The 23,750-nt window shown below is 39.2% G+C and overlaps 1 long non-coding RNA gene and 1 pseudogene across 1 annotated transcript in view; both read left to right on the forward strand.

Annotated features, from left to right (window-relative positions):
- LOC145960914 (uncharacterized) overlaps positions 1-23,750 on the forward strand; it is a 183,354-nt gene that overhangs the window by 61,099 nt on the left and 98,505 nt on the right. The gene's annotated exons all lie outside the window — the stretch shown is intronic.
- LOC145960812 (uncharacterized) lies at positions 19,116-20,032 on the forward strand (annotated as a pseudogene).

The raw sequence follows: 23,750 nt of genomic DNA on the forward strand, positions 1-23,750 counted from the left end.
GGGTCCCATTTAAAAAATTCTAGGTGACCTTGCTCTGACCTTGGCGACGCCACCCAAGGTTAAACTCATAGCGCCAGTAAATAGACCTTTTGAAATCCTACAACTTTGGTTTGAAACATTTTTCTCAGAAACGTTTCATTTTTGAGATATTTGACCGTTCCCAGACTTTTCTAACACCCTGTATATATATATATATATATATATATATATATATATATATATATATATATATATATATATATACGTGTATCGTAGTCATTGTGTATTGTAGTAGTATTAATATACATTTCGCATTATAATTTATCATAGCATAACAAAATGGAAGCGTTAGTAAAAAGACGAGGCCTACTCAAGAGCAGACTTACGGTGTTTAAAAACTACATTGTAAAAATAACGAGTAGTTTTCCAGATCCGACAAAGGCGTTAGAAGAAATAAAGAGGTTAGAAATTCGCGAGCGTCTCAATAATATACGAGAAGTATACAAAGGATACGACGAAATACAGACTGCGATCGACGAGCTCACAAGCGACGAAAGAGAAGCACAATATCGCGAGACATTTGAAGAACAATATTTTAGTTTAGTCGCGAAGGCGGAAGGTTTACTAGTACGTGGCGCGAGAACGATGAGTGCAGTGATGGACGAAACCCGCGATGCGACGCCTATCCCAGGAATGTCCGCGGCGACAGGGGACACAAATCACATTCCAGGTATAGCAATGCATCCGAATCAAAACGTTATTTTTAAGCAACCCGGTATAAGGTTACCTACAATCGAATTACCAAAATTCAAGGGTGATATAGACGAATGGTTAGGCTTTAGAGATACATTCGAGTCACTTATACACAATAATGAAACAATAGAGCCAATACAAAAGTTTCATTACATGAAGGCTGCATTAGAGGGCACTGCAGCTCAAATCATTAAATCGTTAGAATTTACAGCAGTAAATTACGCTATAGCTTGGGAAACCATTTGCAATCGCTTTAACAATAAAGGCTTATTAACATATAATCATATTAAAGCAATTTTTTGCATACCTTCTATAAAGGAAGAGTCAGCTACACAAATTCGCAATATCTTAGATACTCTTAACCTTTTAAGGACGGGAGTGGTCGAAATATCGACCACCCATAGGACACAAAATATTTGATGTTTTCCTACGTAATTTGATGCACTGAACACGAAAAAAACAGTATTACGTCTCGCAAAAATCATCTTCAAGGTGAATGTAAGGCCGAAAATTGAAATTATCGTTAGTTCCTACCAGCAGGTTAGTACTTGGTTGTTTCTTTCTTGTGGAGGATTTCTTACTATTATAATTATTATTATAATTATTATTATTGGCACTATTATTTTTGACACTATTGTCAAAACAATATATCAGATTCTTATCTTTGATGAAATGGCTGAAAATGAAGCTTGGAGTAGCGGCGAGTCCGAACCAGAGGTACAAGACACGGAGAATGAAGAAATTGATGATATTGATTTGGAAGACAATGATTATGCCGAAACTCAAATTTTCGAGGACGCGAATTTTAGACCATCAATCAAAGATTTTGAAGGTAGCTCTAAAATAAATCCGAATATCTCTATATCGGGGAATAGGCCAATCGACTATTTCAAATATTTTTTTGATTCCTCTCTGTTTGAAAGGATTGTAGAGGAGACTAATTGTTATAAAACTCAAAATCCTGGAGTTCGACTTTCCCATGAGAAAAGTTGGTGTCCTCTCACAAAAGATGAGTTAGAAATTTTTTTCGGTCTTTCAATTCTAATGGGCCATATTCGGAAAGGCGATTTGAAAAATTATTGGTCTAAAGATCATTTGCTGCATACTCCGATTTTTGGTCAAACAATGCCTCGCGATAGATATCTTGCAATTCTACGTTGTTTACATTTTCACAATAACGAAGATGACTCAGAAATCGCACATCATCCTTTACTGAAAATAAAGCCAATAATAGACCACCTACAAAGTAAATTCTCAGCAGCTCTAATTCCAGGCAAAAATCTGTGCATAGATGAAAGTCTTGTGTTATGGAAAGATAGGCTTAAATTCAAGCAATATATTCCCTTGAAGAGAAATCGTTTTGACATCAAGCTTTTTGAGTTAGTAGACTGCGAAACTGGATTCATATTGGGCTTTATTGTTTACACTGGTGCAAACACTGATTATCAAAAGTTTGATTTGGGTACTGGCGATATTGTCGCTCACTTTTTACAACCTTATTTTTATAAAGGTCATGTTGTATACAGGGTGACCCATTTTAACTCAGGCAGCCAAATAACTCGAAAAATAAGCAAGATAGAGAAAAATGTTTTAGACAAAAGTTGTATGGTTTCGAGGGGGCCATAAGATGGTATCATTGGTTTGACCTTGAAGAATCATTTGAAGGTCACGTGAAGGTCACTTCAATTTTTTTAAATGGAATACCCTATATATTTTTGTACATTCTTGTAGCTTATTTCGAGAGCTTTCCAAAACACTATAATTAAGTACCTTTCCGTTAAGTACTTTTTGAGTTATGATGCTTGAAATAATTTCTTAATTTTACATAAACCGTAAAATATCTTGTAAAATATTCATTTTTCGATTATCTTACCTTAATACTTTTATGTACAAAATAATGAGAGGAATCAATTGGTGTAAAGAAAACACATAGTTGTTTTTAAGAAAAAATATGGAATTGTTAATTGCAAATTACATATTTTTTCTTCGAAACAACTATGTGTTTTCTTTACACCAATTGATTCCTCTCATTATTTTGTACATAAAACTATTAAGGTAAGGTAATCGAAAAATGAATATTTTACAAGATATTTTACGGTTTATGTAAAATTAAGAAATTATTTCAAGCCTCATAACTCAAAAAGTACTTAACGAAAATGTACTTAATTATAGTGTTTTGGAAAGCTCTCGAGATGAGCTACAAGAATGTACAAAAATATATAGGATGTTCCATTTAAAAAAATTGAAGTGACCTTCACGTGACCTTCAAATGACTCTTCAAGGTCAAACCAATGATACCATCTTATGGCCCCCTCGAAACCATACAACTTTTGTCTAAAACATTTTTCTCTATCTTGCTTATTTTTCGAGTTATTTGGCTGCCTAAGTTAAAATGGGTCACCCTGTATATAGATAATTGGTATACATCTCCTACTTTGGTAGAATTTTTGCATGATCGTGATACAGGTATGTGTGGCACAGTAAAAGCAAATAGAAAGGGAATGCCAAAGTTAGAAAACAAATTAGTGCGAGGTGAAGTACAAGTCGCTCATAATAATGTGTGGATGGCAATGAAGTGGGAAGATAAGCGTAGTGTTCGCATGCTTACAAGTGTGCACGAATTTGAATTCTGTACAACTGAAAAAAAACATTATCGAACAAATGAAGACATTGTAAAACCAAAGTGTGTCCACGAATACAATCAAAATATGGGTGGTGTAGATAATGTAGATAGACAACTATCTATAACGGAAACAGTGAGAAAAACAATGAAGTGGTATCGCAAGCTATTTTTTCACCTTGTTGATCTAAGTCTATCTAATGCTCATGCTTTATATAAAATGAAAAGTGAAGGACAGACGTCATTTCCTTCATTCCGATTAGAGGTTGTTAGATCATTATTGAAATTGGAACCTACTGATAGCATCTCTCGTTAGCCCTCCTACTCGATTAGTTGGCCGTCATTTCCCGAGGCATAGTACAAGTCGAAGGTGCCACTTGTGCGCTTTGCGTAATATTGTACGTCGAACGATGTACATATGCCCTAATTGTAATACTCCTCTATGCGCAGCACCATGCTTTGAAGAGTACCACACACAAGAGACATTACCATAAAGTCAGGTATTCCGACGTGAGAGGCAAGGGGACTCACGAAAATCAAGCACCCCAAAGGGATCATATTTTCGCCACATCCACGTTGTTGATCCTGGGTCACGCTAAGAGAAAAAGCCGGAGTACTTTTTTCATAGAATTCGATGGAGCTACTAGTTTTTTTGTCAAACTAAATTTTAGAAAGCCATTGTCCACGTTCATATGGAAAGGTTTTACGTAAGAGAGACTGAAAAAGCCATTTTCCACCTTCAGTTCTGTTGGGTTTCCTGAGTTCAGGCCTTGGCCTTGAAAAAGTGGGCTTGAAAAAGTCATTATTTGAGAAACAGACGAGCAAAAAGAAGTAAAAGGGCTTGAAAATAATGTACAAATATTCAGCAGTCTCTTCGTGACATACTTTAGGCAGTAAGTAAGTTTACTGCCGAATACTTTTTCTATAATAATTGGTGTCCTTGAAATATTCTTGAGGGTTACATTTGTTACACATATGAATATTTTTTCCATACTCAACGCATCAAAAAACGTGGGTATACCAATTTTGAGGCCGAAAAAGCAACAACAATAAATTTAACCTTGAATTTTGAGGCCGAAATAGCAACAACAATAAATTTGACTTTGAAATGCGATTTTCAAGGTCAAGTATGCTTCCAAGATTTTTTTCACAATTTTTTTCGTATTCAGCGCATCAAATTACGTAGGAAAACATCCTCAAATCGTCAAACTAAATTTTTTACAGTGGACTTTCCGTTACGGCCGGGAATGGTCGATATATCGACCAGCAATTTGGTCGGGCACGCCACGTGAGAAATTAATTGATTTTAAGTACAAATTTTGTGTAAAAAAAAGATCAATTTCAACGTAAAAATCCCCATCCTTAAAAGGTTAATAAACACTTAAGAGCATTAGGTCAGTCGACAGAACATTGGGATGCTTTACTAATATATTTAGCGTCAAGCAAATTAGATAGTAGTACCGCTAGAGAATGGGAAAAACAACGCGTAGACAAAGATCTCCCAACGTTAGAAGAGTTCAAAACATTTCTCAGTTCGAGAGCAAGTCTCTTAGAAACATTAGAGTTAAGTAAGAAAGGCGCACACAAATTTAAACAATCAGAGTTTGCAAAATCAAAGTCATTTCTAGTTCAAGAGCAAAAATGTGCAGTATGCAAAGAAGCACATCGTTTGTCAAATTGCCCTAAGTTCTTACAGTTTTCTCCGCAGAAACGAGCAGAAGTCTTAAGAAATGCCAAGTTATGCCTCAATTGCATGAAAACAGGACATTATATTAAAAATTGCAAGGCGGGAGCATGTAAGAAATGTTCAGGTAAACACAATACATTAGTACATTTTGAAAAGACGCAACCTGAACAGTTTACTGATTCCAAGGAAGTTAACGATTCTACGTCAGTTTTGTGTTCGCATAACAGGGCAAAGAATTATCAAGTCCTTTTGTCAACGGCAATAATACTTGTGCAGGATAAGCATGGTAAAAAACACAGAGCACGTGCAATACTAGATCCAGGATCACAATCTAGTCTAATTACAAATAAACTTTGTGAAGAGTTGCAATTAGAGAAAACAAACACAAACATAAACCTCGAAGCCATTAATAGTACATAGTGTGAAATAAAGCATAAATGTGAAATTAAAGTTGCTGCACGCCATGGCAACTACGAATTTTGTTTGTCATGCCTTATCATACCTGAGATAACAGGCAGTCTACCGAATAGCAAGGTTAACATACAGGATCTCAAACTCCCCACGAATATTCAACTAGCTGATCCTCAATTTAACATACCCGCTAAGGTGGATATTCTCATAGGAGCAGACTGGTTTTGGAATCTTCTTTGTGTAGGTCAATTCAAGCTAGGCGACCAGCAACTCACAATGCAAAAAACAAGATTAGGATGGATAGCAGCGGGACCATTAGCGAGTAATCATCGGACAACAATAAAGTGCAATCTAAGCAAATCAGCAGACATACACGAGCAATTAGCCAAGTTTTGGGGACTTGAAGAATATTCAAATCAAAGCAAGTTACTGTCACATGAAGAAAGACAATGTGAACTATACTTCTCACAAACATGTACGCGCAATGCAAGCGGAAGATTCGTTGTCAGCATTCCTTTTAAAGAGGATCCTACAGTATTAGGCGTGTCATACGATGGGGCGTTACGACGTTTAAATAGTTTACAAAGACGGTTACAAAAAAACCCTCCACTCAAAAAACAATATGCAGCATTTCTCGACGAGTATAGAAGCTTACAACATATGAGTAAGGTAAAAAATATCTCAATGAGATAGCTTACTACATGCCACACCATTGTATCATTCGTAACGAGAGCCTAACTACGAAAGTACGTGTAGTTTTCGATGCATCAGCTGCTACAGATAACGGGCTGTCATTGAATCAATTACAAATGGTAGAACCCACTCTACAAGAAGACTTATTTGCTATACTTACAAGATTTAGAATGTATACATATGTAGTGTCTGCAGATATAGAGAAAATGTTCAGACAAATACTCGTAACTCCAAATCAGCGTTCTTTACAAAGAATCTTATGGCGTTTGAATCCCGAAGAGCCAGTGGAAGTATTTGAATTAAACACAGTAACATACGGCACGGCAGCAGCTCCCTACTTAGCGACAAAATGCATAATGAAACTAGCAAGAGAATGCAAGCAGCAATGGCCGGACATAGCAAAGATTATTGAAAAGGATTTTTACGTCGATGACCTTTTAACGGGAGCGAATTCAATAAAGCAAGCCAGAGATATAGTAGAGAAAGTGTCTCAAGTCTTAAAATCAGCAGGATTTATACTACGAAAATGGATCTCTAATGAAGCAGCAGTTCTACAAGACATTCCTATTGATGATCAAATTCCGAATGTAATGAACTTTAAATGTAGTGCTCAAACGAAGATTCTCGGTCTAGGCTGGCAAGCTCATCAAGATATGCTGGTTTATGCAATAAAGGAATTACCTTCTCCAAAGGTATCAAAGAGGCAAATACTATCTGAAGTAACTCAAATCTTCGATCCGCTAGGACTTTTGAGTCCATGTTTTATTTCAGCCAAAATTCTGTTGCAAAAATTATGGGTGCTCAAAGTCTCATGGGATGAGACTCTCCCAGCTGATTTACACACTAACTGGATATTATTTCGCAAGCAGCTAAAGGATCTAAATCAAATTAAGATCCCTAGACACGTAATCTGTAACGGTTACAGCGAATTAGAATTACACGGATTTGCAGACGCGTCACAAAACGCATATGGAGCATGTGTATACGTCCGTTCAATAGCTCAACAACAGAAAACAAAGGTTCAATTATTATGCTCTAAAACCAGAGTAGCACCACTTAAACTGCAAACCATACCTCGATTAGAGCTCTGTGCAGGTCTCACACTCGCACGATTGATGAAAAAGGTGGTCAATTCCTTGAATACTTCGATCGATAAAATTGTTTACTGGAGTGACTCCACGATAGTTATTAACTGGTTGCAAACAGAGCCAAGGCAACTACAAATGTTTGTTGCAAACCGTGTGTCAGAAATACAAGAATTAACGGACTATACCAGCTGGCGGCATGTGCCAACGCAAGAAAACCCAGCTGATTCATTATCACGAGGCTTGCTACCTAATCAGTTACAGCAATCAACTATTTGGTGGCAAGGTCCGTCCTTCTTGTTAAGTTCAGAAGATGAATGGCCTGCTATGCCTAACTGCGAAGCTACAATAATGGAACTGAAACGAGCAGTTTGCACTGCTAAGCAAACTCAAATAACTAATTCATTCTTGTTTAGTCGTACAACAAATTTGAACCGACTAATTCGTGATAGCATATTGCAAGCGTTTTATAAGTAATTGCAAAAATAAGTATAAAAACAAATTGATCATTTTAACAGCGGCTGAGTTAAAAGAGTCGTTGCATAATCTTATAAAACTAGCTCAAGAAGAGACCTTTTCTGCGGAAGTGCGATTGCTCAAAGAAGGACATTTGATAACGAAAGGAAGATTACTTAGACTCAATGCATTTATTGATAGAGAAGGTATCATACGGGTCGGCGGAAGATTAAGCAATTCAGAGTTTGATGCAGATAAGAGACATCCCATAGTTTTGTCGGCAGATCATCAATTTACAAAAATGCTATTTTTAAGAGAACATCTGAAACTATTGCATGCGGGGCCACAATTACTTTTGAGCACAATTTGTGAACAATTTTGGCCAATTGGCGGTAGAAATTTAGCAAAAAAAATAGTACATAATTGTATAAAATGTTTCAAAAACAAACCACAGCAATCTCAAGCATTGATGGGAGAGTTACCCAAGGCTCGCATATCACTAACGGCACCCTTTTACACTACAGGAGTAGATTACGCGGGCCCTTTCATGATAAAAGAGAGACAAGGTAGAGGATGCAAAACAAGCAAGGCATTCGTCTGTTTATTCGTTTGTTTCACAACAAAGGTAATTCATTTAGAATTAGTTTCTAACTTAACGACGGTAGCATTTATCGCTGCACTCAGGCGTTTTTCGGCTAGACGAGGTAAACCAACACACATATACTCAGACAACGGTACTAATTTCGTTGGGGCTAATAGAGAACTAAAAGAATTATCACAATTTTTAATTTATGAAACAAATTCTATAGAGGAAGCAGCAAGCGAGATTGGTATCAGTTGGCACTTCATACCCGCTTATTTACCACACTTCGGTGGTTTATGGGAGGCTGGCGTAAAGTCGACAAAATATCATTTAAGACGAGTAGCAGGTAATACTATTTTAACATTCGAAGAATTGTATACGCTGCTCACACAGATTGAAGCAGTATTAAATTCGCGTCCCTTGACACCGATGTTATCAGATCCTAACGATTTGATACCCCTTACGCCTGCTCACTTATTGGTCGCACACTCACAGCTCCAGCAGATCCCACATTGACAGACTTACCAGAATCCAGATTATCCAGGTGGCAACTAGTCCAAAGTCTCCAACAACATTTCTGGAAACGATGGAGTAAGGAGTATATCTCCGAATTACAGCAACGAAGCGTAAAGAAAACTGTAACGGCTCCCATAACAGAGGGGACAATGGTACTTGTAAAAGAAGACAACCTTCCTTCATTAAAATGGAAAATTGGACGTGTTATATCCATTCATCCCGGAAAAGATAAGGTAGCCAGAGTTGCTACTATAAAAACTGCAACAGGTACTATTAGAATCGCCACCGCAAAACTTTGCCCGTTACCAATAGAAGCGAGCGTAACGGATAGTTCTAAGCATTAATTATAAATACCTAGTTTATATTCAATACGGGTTACAATTACAGTTAAGGTTTATTTTGTTGCGAATTCCAAATTTAATTTGTAATCGAAGTGTTACTTTATTTAGCCTTAAGTTACATTCAGTTATAATGTAGTTAGAGTCCTGGCGAAACTTTCCTTTATTTCATTAATATTGAAAGTACCTTTCAATGTCGGGGGGTATGTTAAGAATTGGTTAAGAATTCCTTTGTGCATTACTTGTATACCCTTAATTACCGCAACACGCGTTATATTTAGTTTAATTATGCGCCGTTGGCGCTGAGGAGAGCAGGGGCCAGTAAAAAGGGTCGGCAGATGGCGAAGGAACGCGCAGGAGGACACGTCATTGTAAAAAAGGTTGCAAAATAAAAACGAGGTGAAATCCAGTGAATTACAGTCCACATTCATTTCGAAACTAAACATACAAAACTATTATACATATTGTTACGTCCAGACCCTGGAATGGATGGGCCGTATGGAAGGTCGCAACTTACTTACCCCGTGACACACTTTATTCGGGCGTGTGTATGGATCGGGTCGAACGAATGTGAAGGGCCTGACACAGGTCAGCGACCGAAGGTCTCTATAACGCTGCGTTTTAAGCCTATTCGTTCGATGATCCCTTTTCGATAAAGGAATTTAATCCTTTTTACGCGGGATGGGACCTAGTGCGATCTCAGGATTTAGGGAAGAAAACGGGTTAAATAATTAAATTATACATTAAATTAAAAATACATATATTATGCAAAAATAAAGAGAGAAAAATACATCTTAGCAGTTGTAGCTATGGGTGAGTAGGTATCTGCGTGTGTGTGTATATATTCTCGCGGGTGTTACAATCGTTCGGAGGTCATCAGAATATACAGGGAAGAATTTACGTTAAGAATTAAATTCTGACTGGTTAATACAATATACATATAATTAATATAATGTAAGAAATGAAGCAAAATGAAAAAGTGAATATGTAAATAAAAAAAAAGGATGAATAACTCTTATTAATTAAGGGAGGTATAGAATTCGTCGGTTGCGGATAAGTGTGTGTAAGTTACAGGAAGTGGGGGGTTATGTACAAATTTATTGGGTGAGGGAAAAAGCGAAGGGTCAGAGTTCTTCAATCCTAGCTGTGGAAGGAGGAAACCTCCTCCAGAGGGCTTGGATAGGGACAGCTAAAGGGAGGTGATAACCCGGGAGGTACCAAGGGATGACGGAATTGGAAGGGGCGATGGTTATGTGATTCAGTAGGTCTTGGTGGTTAACTCGGCCTGGGCCCACGCAGAATGTTCCTTCAGGTACGGGGAGATCGAAGAAGGGGAACTAAGATAAGAAATAATTTAGAGAATCGGGATGGGGAGATTCAGGTGTTTCGTTATGGTGAGGATGTTCCGACGGGGAATCGGGAGGGAAGTCGAAATCGGGGGAATCTTGTTCAAGGTCGGGAAGATCTCTCGTGAAATCTCCTAGAGCCTCGCTGAATTCAGAAAACTCTGAGGAGGTGGAAGGGGAAGGAGGGTCTGAGTCGAGGGTGATGACAGGTATGGGAGGAGTACGCTCCCGGACAGGAGGTGAGGGCGAACGAGGAGGTTCGGGAGAAGGTAAAGGAGAGGGTTGGAATACAAGGGTTGATGAAGTAGCTGGGGAAGGAGAAAATTCTGGTGGGGTCAGGGTAGGAGATCTGGGGGGTGAACCAGGCGACGGCGCGGGGCCTGGAACAGGTGTATCGGGGAAGGTCGAGGAATGCCCTGGGGACGAGATTGGAGAATAATTCGGAATACGGGGTGAAGAAGAGGGGTTAGGTGTGTGTGTGTTAGTGTCGAGTTTTTTACTGCTAACGGGCGCGTCAATATTATCTAAGGTATCGCCATTAATAGGTTTAGGTAAAGATTGAGCCTGTATCCGTCTGTTCCGCCGATTCCGCCACCGCAACGCTGCCCGCCGTTTACCGGTGGGAAGCACTAATAATAATTTTGACGCTGAATATCTTACTGATTTAATGTTAGACTAGCTATTATAAAATATATCACTGTTGTCATTGGGAAAAGATGGATAAGCCTTAGGCAAAATAATAATTCGTTCTGAAAGATTTTACTCTTAAGTTTAAATTGGTCATACAAATAAAGAGATAGTTGAGTAATAAATAGAAGGGGAATGAAATGAATTAACGTGACTCTAAAATGGTTTCAAATAAAGGTTTGAAATTTAGGAGAAATTCGGTTTAGGATTTGTTCGCGAATCGCCTTGCGGAGATTCCCGGCGAACGAGAGATTGTTCGCGAATCGCCTTGCGGAGATTCCCGGCGAACGAGGGATTGTTCGCGAATCGCCTTGCGGAGATTCCCGGCGAACGAGGAATGGTTCGCGAATCGCCTTGCGGAGATTCCCGGCGAACGAGGGATTGTTCGCGAATCGCCTTGCGGAGATTCCCGGCGAACGAGAGAGAGATGAGGAGGATGATTAGGAAGAGGAAAGAGACAAGAAGTAATTAAACGATTATTAAATTGTCGAAATTTATCTTCTATAGATTAGAGGAAAAATCAAGGCTCATTCCCAATGACAGTTGGTTAACACGAGAGAGGGGAATTGAACTGTTAACGATAGATTACTATTGATGGTTACTATGGAATTTTAACTGATCGGGAGTATTATTGATTAAATTCTTATTACTTTAAAGATCTGTAACTCAACTCTTTAATTACTTAAAGATCGTTTCTCAATCGAATGGGAAGGAGAAATAAGGACTGAGAGAGGATTTAGACTTACTACTTATTGAGAGCGTTGATATATATATAATTGTATATATAACGATTTAGTCAAGGCGAGTCTCTAGTCGCGGTCGGAGAGGCCCCAATGCTGGAAAACAGGTGACCTGGTTGATGTTGGACTCTGTTCACTTCGTGCACTTCGCGTTTCCTTTTTTTGGTTAATCTAACTCGCGAAAGCTAAGACTCAGACGCTCAAACTGCGGAAGAAGTACTGGGAACTGCAGGAGAATTTTTTGAGTACGGAAAGACTGTGTCTCGCGTCTCGCGCTCAAGTTTTTAAAGTCATTGCTCCTCCTCTTTTCTGGATAGTGGGAATCCCTTTTGGGCGAATGAGATAATTTCAGTTGCTCCCCTTCTTAAGAACAAGGAGGCTGATTTTGGAGGGAAAGGCGGTTCTAAGATTGTAATAGGCTGCCCCTTTGGTTCCAAATTTTGGCTCTATCCAGCAGAGAGTGGGAGCTTAGCGGACAGATTTTATGACTTGCGAGAGTCTTTTCGCGTTTCGGTTAGCGCTTAAGGGTGGCCAGGCGAATTGTTTAGTTTCCCTTTTTGATTACTAGCTTAAGATTCTGCAGCCCTGGAGGGTTTCTATTTTCATAGCTCCACGTGTGGAGCGCTATAAAAATTTTATTGCGGTTCTGGTTCCGATTTAAAATTTCTAAGTTTCAACGACTGACCATCCTTAGCTCTAGTTTTTCTTGTATATTTTTGCTTCGAGTCTCTCGATCTCAGATATCCGCTGCAAGGGTTAGATATACATATGTTTATAGTTGGTGCGATTCTTAAGAAGGCTCGCTTTGTTACTAGAGTTCCGATGGTTCTAACGGACGTCCCAACTGTAAACATGTGCGAGTTCGATTTTATTACAGTTCTTTATTTTAGTGGAAATTTTCTATTTATAATAACATGCTGTCCGCGTAGTCTAGACTCATTTATTACTTTTCGTTTCCTTGATTTGGATATCGCCGAGAGTTACCCGCGCACATGGTTATCGTATAGTTTTTATATAGCTTCAAAGAAAGAAAAGAATCACGACGTCCATCGGACGTAACAATATATATAACAAATAATTCCTTTCCTGATTTAATTTCTACTATCCTATTTTTCCCAAATAAATTGAATTAATTAAATTAAATCAAATTAATTAAATAGTAAAAATTTATTACATACCTTTTCTCTCTTTTCCTTTTTTTCCTTTCCTTCTTTTTCTTTATCTTTTTATTTATCTATTTTTTTAAATTTAAATAGTTCCTTTTCTCTCTAATTCTTTCTATTTCTCTCTTTCTCTATTTCTTTATTTATTCTTCCTTTTTCTCTTTCTTTTTCTCTCTATGACTCTAATAGAAAATTATAAAATAAAGGTATTATATTATAACATGTTATAATAATATGTGTGTATAATTGATTACATACATATACACACGCACGCACACAAGCACACATAAACACACACAACACATACAGAAACACACACATGCACATATTATAACGTCTTATAAAACTGATCTAAGTAGAACATAATACATACCTTATTATATATTTTCTCCTTCATTCTCTGATTCTTTTTCTTTTTTTTTCTATAACCTTTCTCTGGTTCTTTTCTTATTTTCTTTTTATGTATAATATAACAAATAATTCCTTTCCTGATTTAATTTCTACTATCCTATTTTTCCCAAATAAATTGAATTAATTAAATTAAATCTCTCTCTTTCACTATTTATCTCTCTTATCACTCTCTCTCTCTCTATATATATATATATATATATATATATATATATATTTCTTTCTCTCTCAATATTAAATATTTATCACTTACCTTGTACAAAATATAACCACTCACAAATTAACCTTTACAATGTTGAACTGTCAAACAGTATAATCACAACACAAGAACCAATCAATGCCACGGAAAAGTGACAACAATACATTCCAGACTTTCGAGATCAGCGTAACATGCACTTTTTAGAGAGGGATAGTACGAGAGTCGAACATTCAAATCTTTGACGATATGTTTGAAACGCTCGGAAATTGAAGGAACATATGGTATAGTGAAATACGTAATGGGATCATTTGTATTTGTGACATGAGCATTATTGACTAAGGAATCTGATTTAAAAAGGTGTTTTTCAAGACAGTCCAACCATGTATGGAAAATAAAATTTAAAGGATATCCATTATTCAAAAGAATGTTGATAACTATTTTGATGTTTTTATAATGATAAACAAGGTGGGACAAACGGAAAACGTTGTCTATCATATCAATTATTGTGCCTCTTTTTTGGCAAAGAGGATGCTGAGACAAAAAGTGCAAGTATCTACCGGAGAAGGTATCTTTATGATACCAGTCAAAAATTATAAAGTTATTGTCTGATATTAAAGTCACATCTAAAAAATTGATTTTATTGTCTTCAGCAATTTCCATTGTAAATTGTAGGCGAGGATGGAAAGAATTAAAGGTGTCAAGAGTATGATTGAAAAAAGAAGGAGGAATAACTAAAATAACATCCACATACTGTAAGTAAAATGGAGGGGTAAATTTTAAGGAATGAAGCGCTTTATTTTCTAAATCCTGTAACACTATGTCGGCTACGATAGGAGACAAGGGGGAGCCCATCGGGGTGCCAAAGGATTGTTTGTAAATGATATCGTTAAAAGTGAAAAAGGATAAATCCAATATAAATTTTACTGCTAAGAGAAATTCATTGCGTGGTATGTCACAATTTGGCGAGATATTAATCCATCTGGAAGAAACACTGTCAATAATCAAATCAGTCGGCACGTTAGTAAAAAGAGAAATCACATCTAGCGAAACTAATCTAAAATTATTGTCGAGATATATATTAGACAATTTTTTAACCACATCATAACTGTTGGAAACATGACTACGAGAAACAGGAAAACTCTTAATCATAATCTTATGTAAATATGTGGCTAAATGATGTAATGGACTATTTATGGATGAGACAATTATTCTAAATGGACAGTTCGGTTTGTGGATTTTGGGTATTCTACCGAGAGTTTATGGTCTACATAAGCTCTCGGTAGAATACCATCACTACAATAAAGTGCCTTGTAAGTGGAAGCTGAAATGAAATTCGAATTCTTCCATCTCGTTAATATCTCATGTAAACTGTTTGTTAGCTTTTTGACAGGGCTTCTTCCAACAACCATATAGGTGTCGGTATCCATCAGAAGATTTTCGATTTCACTAACATATTTATCTTTATCTAAAGCCACTGTGATATTATCTTTGTCTGCGCGAGTCAAAATTAAATTTTTATTGTTTTTGAGAAACCTTTTTGTAGCTATTGTTAGTCGATTGAGAGTTTCACCAAATTCGTCTCTATCCACTGATTGTGAGTAAGAAGGTAAATTGTTAATAATATTTAAAGATCGATTTCGAATAGCTAATTGATTAACCGCAGGAAGCTTTCTTATGTTGTTTTCGAAACTTTTGATGAATTTCATAGTTAGCTTATCATTGTTATGTATTGGAAGACTAAAATTCTCGCCCAACTGTAACAAAGATAGTACATCCTTCGGGATAATAATAGACGATAAATTAACAAACCATTTATTGTTAATATCAAAAAAGGAATAATAGTTATAGTTAAAAGAACCAGAATCAACTTTAATTTCAATAATGTCATCTGGATAAAAGGTTGGTTTTGGAAGCTTAAAGGAGAACTTCATATTATTGAGATTTCCGAAATTCCCAGGTGTAGAGGAGAAATTACAAAATAATGTATAGAATCCATCTTTTGGTTAAAGGTATTATGTTTAGATCGTAGAAAAACAAATTTCTTGTTGAGTCTATCTTGTTGATTGCGAAAAAAAGAATGTAATGGTCCCATTTGTTTAGAAAAGAAAGAATTGCAAACGGACAACGGAACGCGAGAATATACATATAACATTTGAAATTGTATAAGTCTGAGTGTGTGCAAATCTAGATAAAGAACAAATGTCATTAATTTCAATACGCAATAGTATTTTTGTAAACGCATGTTTAAAGAGTTTAAATTTATTAACAGATCTAGATATGTGAAATTCTTAAATGTTTTGTAGCAGTTCGATATGTGGCGGTGTGACATTGTACATAATACATTTACGTCGGAAGACGCCGCGATAAATTTAAAAACATACGCGCACACATACACACATTCATGTATACACGCCGAACAAACCTAGCGCGGCGTCTCCCAACTGCTCTTGTAAAATATAGAATTAATAATAATTACAATGTAACAAAGTAATTTGTTAATATTATTTAAGGTAATTATGCATAAAAAGGGCTCACCTTCGCACAAATGTGTCATTGACATATGTTGTCAAGGTCATATCTCTAATTAATATTCTTTAGATTTTAGCCGGCGGTCGTTCTTTATTAAAAAGTTATTAACAAAAGGATTTCACAATTTTAATGCTTTTTATCTCCGAAAATATTGATTTGAGAAAAAAAATTTTAAGCAAAAAATAAAGCCGCTGAAAAACTACAAAAAAGGTTATATGCATTTTTTTCATAAACCTACTATTTTAGCTGTTATATGAAAAAATAATAATTTTAAATACATTTAATACAATTTAAATTTATATAGAATATAATACAATTTAATGCAATTAAAAAATAACAAATGTATGTGTACACACAAACACGCGCGCGGGGGTGCAGGGGGCCTTCGGCCCCCCTCCCGCAATCACCCTGCCGGTAGGCAAGGTGGACCTGGCTTTAGAACTTACAGCATATGTCCATTGTGATTGAACTCTTCGCAATGCGTCCCCTACCGGCGGAATGATCGCGGGAGGGGGGGCCGAAGGCCCCCCGCGTGCGTGTGTGTGTGTGTACACATACATTTGTGATATTTTTTAATTGTATTAAATTGTATTAAATTCTATATAAATTTAAATTGCTTACCTTTCTCTATTTATCTTTAATTTACCTTTTCTTGCGTTTTTCTTCGACTTGCGAGTTCGACGGCTATTTTTAAGTTTCATATTCGTGTTTAGGAGGTAAAAATACGCAGAAATTGGGTATTCTTACCCATTATTTCATATAAGTAGGTTTTCCGAAGGTTTACCTTATTTTTGTATTTATTATTTTTATCCTTTTTCAGCCTATATCTCCAAAACTATTTAAGTCCGACCCTTATCAAGCGATGCCGTAGCGTCGCGACGCCAAGTACATAAAAAACAGGATCCGAGCATTGAAAGTCACTGTTCTCGACGCGGCGCTACCAAGTAGCTAATCCGGAATTTCACGTCAAGTAAACTATCGATTAAGATATTTAATAAATTAAAACCTTTTTAATTAAACGCTTTTATTATATAATGTGAATATAAGCTTTCGATTGCGACAAGTTTGAATAAAATCGGTGCAGTCAATCCTGAGAAATGATGATCGAATGTCAGAATTGTGACATTTTTCGTTTTTCTCCAGGTTCAGATTCACGTACACAAAGCTGCCAGATCTTCTCCGCAAGCAACATGCAACGCGTAGTGGAGGGGTAACAAGGATGTGAGCGTAAACGTACGTGTGAGCTCGGCGCTTCGGCTAGCTTCGGATAGTGGAAGAGGACAGAATAGTCTTCTGTCTCCTTCCAAGCTGGCAACGAAAGATGGGCGACGCGCGACGATTCTCGCTTCTCGATATCTCAATGCGTGCGACAACATTAAACGTTTTTTTTTACCTTTATATATATACGAAATTACTCGGGAAAATCTCCCCTATAACATATTTAAAAATAAAGCAAATCGGTGAACAAATAAAGTAGAATCTTTATGTCAATATTTCTCACATTTATTTGTTAATAACTTTTGAATAAGGAACGACCGGCGGCTAAAATCTTCAGAATGTTAATCAGGGATAACATCTTCACAACATACGTCAATAACACATTTGTGCGAAGGTGGGCCCTTTTTATGCATAATTACCATATTTTTTTATTACTTAATATTTTTGTTTTATTTTATTTACTTTTTTTATTTTTTTTTCATTAATTTAATTATTTTTTATTTTAGATTTTTATTTGTTGTTTTTTATTAAACTTTTCTGTTTACTTTTTATTTTATTACTTATTATGTTCGTCTTTACTATTATATATATATCTACTTTTTAATTTATTATTTATCATTAAACTTTTTTTTATTTTTACCTTTTTTATTTATTAAACTTTTTTTTATAATGTTTTAAATGTTGTACTTTTGTTGGTAGCAGTCGGGAGTATTTTTTTTTTTCAAAAAAGCTTTTTAATTATTTCATTCTTTTAATAGCTCTGTATATATGTGTGTGCGTGCAGCTAAACATATTGCCGCTCAAAACCTAATAAAATCCTATTCAACTAAATTTGTATAGACGCATAAGCATAATGAATAATTAATTAAGGATAATTATCTTCTGTTTTCTTATAATTCTTTTTCTTTCTTTTATTCTGGGTTTTCATTATAATTTGAATATATTGTCTATCGATAGCCTTGTTACTTAAATCTTCTTCACAGATAGTAAGGCGCAATTTTACTGCCAGTATGCACATTATGAGTGCGGCGCAATCATGCAGCTAGTATGTGGTAGTGCAACCATGCTGTTTATTATTATAAATAATTATCTTTTTCTTCTTAAAATCCTTCTCTCTTTTATTCGTGATTGTGATTATAATTTGGATATATAGTCTATCGATGATCTTTTTTTACTTGATTCCTCTTCGCAGATAGTAAGGCGCAATTTTACTGCCAGTATGCACATTATGAGTGCAGCGCAATCATGCAGACAATATATATCATCATGCACTGCTATTTATCTTTTGTCTTCATATTTCTTCATCCTATATATATGTACAGTTTTAATTATTATTATCATCTAACATGTAACATAAAATATAATAATAATAAACAATAAAAATTACATTACAAGCAATAATAATTACATTACTTACCACGCGACTTCCCACCGAATGGGTCTCCACCTTGGCGTGGTGGAGGGGCTTAGGATCGCATCCGGGCCCACCCGTTTAAGGGATGGAGCCGGGTGCGACCAACGAAGAGGGACCCCCCAAGCCAAGGTGTTAATGAAACCGTGCCGACGGCTGCGTGGCGCAGGGGGTGCTGCGTCTCGAACGGTTCTCCCGGATACCGGGCGACCTCCGGGGTATTTAGACAAGCCTCAGCCATTCGCGGCTCTGGTTGGGTGATATCGCGCTTCCGCGGTACTCGTGGGACAAACATGGACACGACTAACAAACTTACAGATAAAGACACAACAATGGACAAAGTCCTCCAGGGCGTGGCTTCCTTAGGGAACGAACAACCAGAGGAAAGCAACTCAGGAGCACCCAAAACCCGAGTTAGATATAGCGGAGCTGCAAGGAGACGCTACAAGAAGCAGCTTCAGAGGGAGGGAAAGGCTACTAAAGCCCAAATCCCTCCCGCTGAAGCTGATTCTAGTCCTGGGCACAGTAGCGGTGGAGCCCCGACTGTGGCGCTTAAACGCGCCCGGCCGGGGAATAACACCCCTAGCCCCAACGATACTCGCCAGGGCAAACGACCCAAGATCAATGATCAAGGGTCATATGCCCAAGCGACCAAAGGGTTTATCAGATTAGCCCTCATTTTGGAGGGCTTTCCTGATAAGAAGCTAGGAGCCGTGGACTGTGGATTGATCAGGAAAATGATCAGTGGACGTATCCTCGAGTTACCCGAGGATACAAAAGCCCCCACATTTTGGGAGAGAGACGGAGCCTTTGTTTTCGCGTGCGACGACGAGCAGTCGGGGGACTGGCTAAAAAGCCTATTCTCCGAACTGAAGGTGGGGGGAAACTCCCTACGTGTAGTGCCGGTCGACGAGCTGCCTGAACGCCATCGAGTGGTGGTACACGTGGAGGAGCCAGACTTGTCTTCTGAGGAAGCCTTGAGGCTCCTCAGCAGACAAAACGCAGGATTGGCGACTGGAGGGGGAGCGTGAGTAGGGATGCCACGAGCATCCACTTCGCCTGTCTGATTGCGGATCATTCTCTGGACGCTCTGAAGTCCTGCTATTTCAGGCCCAGCTGCAGTCTTGGACGGGCAACCGTTAGGCTGCTTGAAAAAGAGTGCGGCAGGAAGCCTGAATCTGTGGAGGGAATACCAGGGGAGACTGCCTAAATATGACGGTCTCCACGGTACCCATCACCCAAATTAACTTGCATCACAGTAAAGGCGCCTCGGCTATCCTTGCCAGGAGCACTGCTGCAATGCACACACACCTTGCCATTATCCAGGAGCCTTGGCTCCTGAATAATGCCATCAAAGGTTTGGGCGGCTGTGGAACTATTTTCAGAGCCTGCTCGAACCGCAAATTAAGGACATGCATTGTAGCAAAAGGCCTTAATATCACTTTTCTGCCTCAGCTTAGCAGCGAAGATCTAACTGTCGTCCAGACGAGCATCAACCTGGAGGAGAGGGAGACAATGGACTTACTCATAGGGTCGGCATACATGCCCTATGATTCCTGCGATCCTCCATCCCAGGACAATGTCACGAACCTGGTTGCCCATGCTGAGGAAGCAGGACTCGAACTCCTCCTGGGTTGTGATGCTAACTCCCACCATGTTGGTTGGGGGAGCTCAAACATCAACCCGAGAGGGGAGAGCCTACATGACTTTATCCTGGACAAGGGACTTATCATCCTAAACAGAGGTACGGAACCTACCTTCATGGACGCTAGAAGACAGGAGGTAATCGATATTACTATTTGTACCAAGGGCGTGTCTGAACTGGTAAGAGACTGGAGGGTCTTAGACGAACCTTCAGGATCCGATCACAGGCAGATACGCCTCACCCTTCGCCAGCAACCTACGATCTTGCGGAAGCGAAATCCTAGGAAAACGAATTGGGACGGCTTCAGGTTAGACTTGAAGAATAGACTAACTACCGTTCCGACCAGATTCCATACCAGGGATAACCTGGAAACTGCCGCGGCTTGCTTAAGCAACGCTATCTCGGATGCCTTTGAGGCAAACTGCCCCCTGAAACTTATACAGTTCCAGACCAAAGTCCCCTAGTGGAACAAAGAGCTGTCAAAGCTCAGATCCGAGACCAGAAGACTCTTTAACAGGGCAAGAAACTCTTGCTTGTCTTCGTACTGGGAAGCCTTTAGGAACGTCCAACGCAGGTATAGCAAGGAAATAGTCAGAAGTAAACGCAGCAGCTGGAGAGAGTTCTGAGAGCATCGAGAGCGCTCCAGAGGCCTGCAGGCTAAACAGAATACTCAGCTCTGACAATCGCACCCAGTTGGAATGTCTCAAGCGTCCCGACACAGGTTACACAGTCAACCTCACTGAATCCATCGAGCACCTTATGGAGACTCATTTCCCAGATTTTCGAACGGTTGACAATCTTCCTACCGCCCGTGTGAGACCCAGGGAAGTTTTTAAACCCAGGGACTGGTCACTAGCGGCGAAGATAGTCCATCCTAAAGGTGTTGAATAGGCTGTTAAAACTTCCAAGCCCTATAAATCACCTGGACCAGACGGGATTTATCCCGCCTGTTTACAAGAGGGTTTAAGCCTTTTGATAGGCCCCCTAGTTAAAGTGCTTAGGGCTAGCATAGCCCTTAGACAAGTGCCCCTTGTCTGGAGTGGCACCAGAGTCACTTTTATACCTAAACCAGGCAGAAACGGCCATATCTTGGCCAAAGACTTCAGACCCATTAGCCTTACCTCCTTTGTTTTGAAGACACTGGAGAGACTGATAGACAGCCATATTAGGACATATCCCCTTACCACCCGACCACTAGCACTTTCTCAATACGCCTATAGGGCGGGCAGATCCACGGATACTGTTCTTCATCACCTTGTGAGCAAGATTGAGACACAGCTGGCGACTGGAGGGTATGTCCTAGAATTATTTCTGGATATTGAGGGGGCATTTGATACCACCTCATATACAGCGATCAAAGAGGCCATGCACAGGCATCACATCCTCGAAACTCTGATCGACTGGACGCAAAGCATGCTATCGGACAGAGTTCTGACTGTTGACTATGGAGATAAAACTTTGAGTGGTCTCCCGGCCAGAGGTTGCCCGCAAGGCGGCGTTCTCTCTCCGCTCTTGTAGTGCCTGGTAGTAGACGAACTTCTGGTCAAATTACAAGAAGCGGGCCTTCTCGTTTGTGGCTATGCGGATGACATGGCTGCAATCGTGAGAGGCAGCTTTCTCTCAACTCTTAAGGAGCTCATGGATAAAGCACTTAAGATTATTCAAAGCTGGTGTCAAGCCAAAGGTCTCACGGTTAATCCGTCTAAGACCGAGGCCATGATTTTTACCAGGAAATACAAGCCCGAACCTATAGGGCCTTTGAGGCTCTGGAGCAAAGAGCTACCATACACTTCTTCGGTGAAGTATCTGAGGATTCATCTTGATCCCAAACTAAGCTGGAAATTTCATCTTGAAGTCAAACGTAAGAAATTTTACACCTCCATGTGGGCATGTAGAAGGGCTGTAGGTAAAACGTGGGGCATTAAACCCAGTATTGCCCTCTGGATCTACAAAGCCATTCTACTGCCCCGTCTCACATATGCTGCGGTGGTCTAGTGGCCCAGGGTGGTGAAAGTGGGGGCCAGGAACCTACTCAGAAGCCTTCAGGGTTGTTACCTCAGGGTGGTGATGGGGGCCATGAAAACCACCCCTACAGAGGCGCTTGAGATTGCACTCTGTCTTCCACCCCTGGACCGCTTTATTATCAGCACAGTCAAACTTTCTGCCTACAGACTAAAATGTCAGGGTGAGTGGAGAGGACGGCATCTTGGTCATGCCAGGCTATCGTTCCTCCATGAACACCCATTCTCTCTGCTGCAGGATAGAATACCTAGAAAATCCCAGGTCTCTAAGTTCCTCAAAACCCAGATACCTTCTAGGGAAGATTGGAGTAAACCAGAACGAATCTGCCGGCCAAATTGGGACATCTGGTACACGGATGGCTCGGGGGCGGAAGGACGATTTGGAGCTGGAGTCTACGGGACTAACAGGGAATCTTATTCTCTAGGGGAGCTGGCCACAGTTTTCCAAGCTAAGGTTCTAGCAATCCTTGAGTGCGCAAACACTTTAACCTTAGTTAAAGCCACCAATAGAAATATACTCATCTGCTCCGATAGTAGGGCAGCCATTAACGCTCTAGCCAAGACCACCACTGAGTCCTCGGTGATTTGGGACTGCATGCTAGCGCTCAACAGACTAGGCGAATCCAATAGAATCACCTTAGCCTGGGTTCCCGGTCATCAGGGAATTCATGGCAATGAAGTGGCGGACGGCCTGACAAAGCTACGCACCCTCGAGGTCCCGGCTAGACAAGTCGTCGGCGTCCCCTTTACCATAGGTAAAAGACTCATCAAAGAGTCTCTGAAACGGGAACATCTGGGGAACATCTGGGTTTCGTGGGGCCAGGTTCAGGGCTGTCGTCAAGCCAAGTTATTGCTGAACCGACCCCTTTCTAAAAGGACGGATAAACTCCTAACTATGAGCAGAAAGAAGCTAAATATCTCCATTGGCCTGCTCAGGGCCATATGGCCCTCAGGGCCTACTTATTCAATCTCGGCCTGGCCGAGCGGAAAGACTGCCGGCTATGTGGCGAAGAAAAAGAGGACAGCATTCACATTTTGTGTTACTGCCCCGCACTTGCTCTTAGGAGATACACACTCTGGGGTCACATGTTCGTTGAACCCAGTGCATTACAAAACATGAGGGTGGGCGATCTACATAACCTTCTTGTAAGGGCCAAATTGGATCGCCATTTATAACCTCAGACAACAACGGGGTTACAAAAGATCTTTTAGATCTAGGTGACATCAGGTACTGATCTAGCCCCACTCGTTTTTATTACTAC

The sequence above is a fragment of the Camponotus vicinus genome, unplaced genomic scaffold (assembly GCF_025532165.1).
Source record: "Camponotus vicinus isolate PSW18456_S1 unplaced genomic scaffold, iyCamVici1.0 SCAF_10, whole genome shotgun sequence".
NCBI classification, from domain to species: Eukaryota; Metazoa; Arthropoda; class Insecta; order Hymenoptera; family Formicidae; genus Camponotus; species Camponotus vicinus.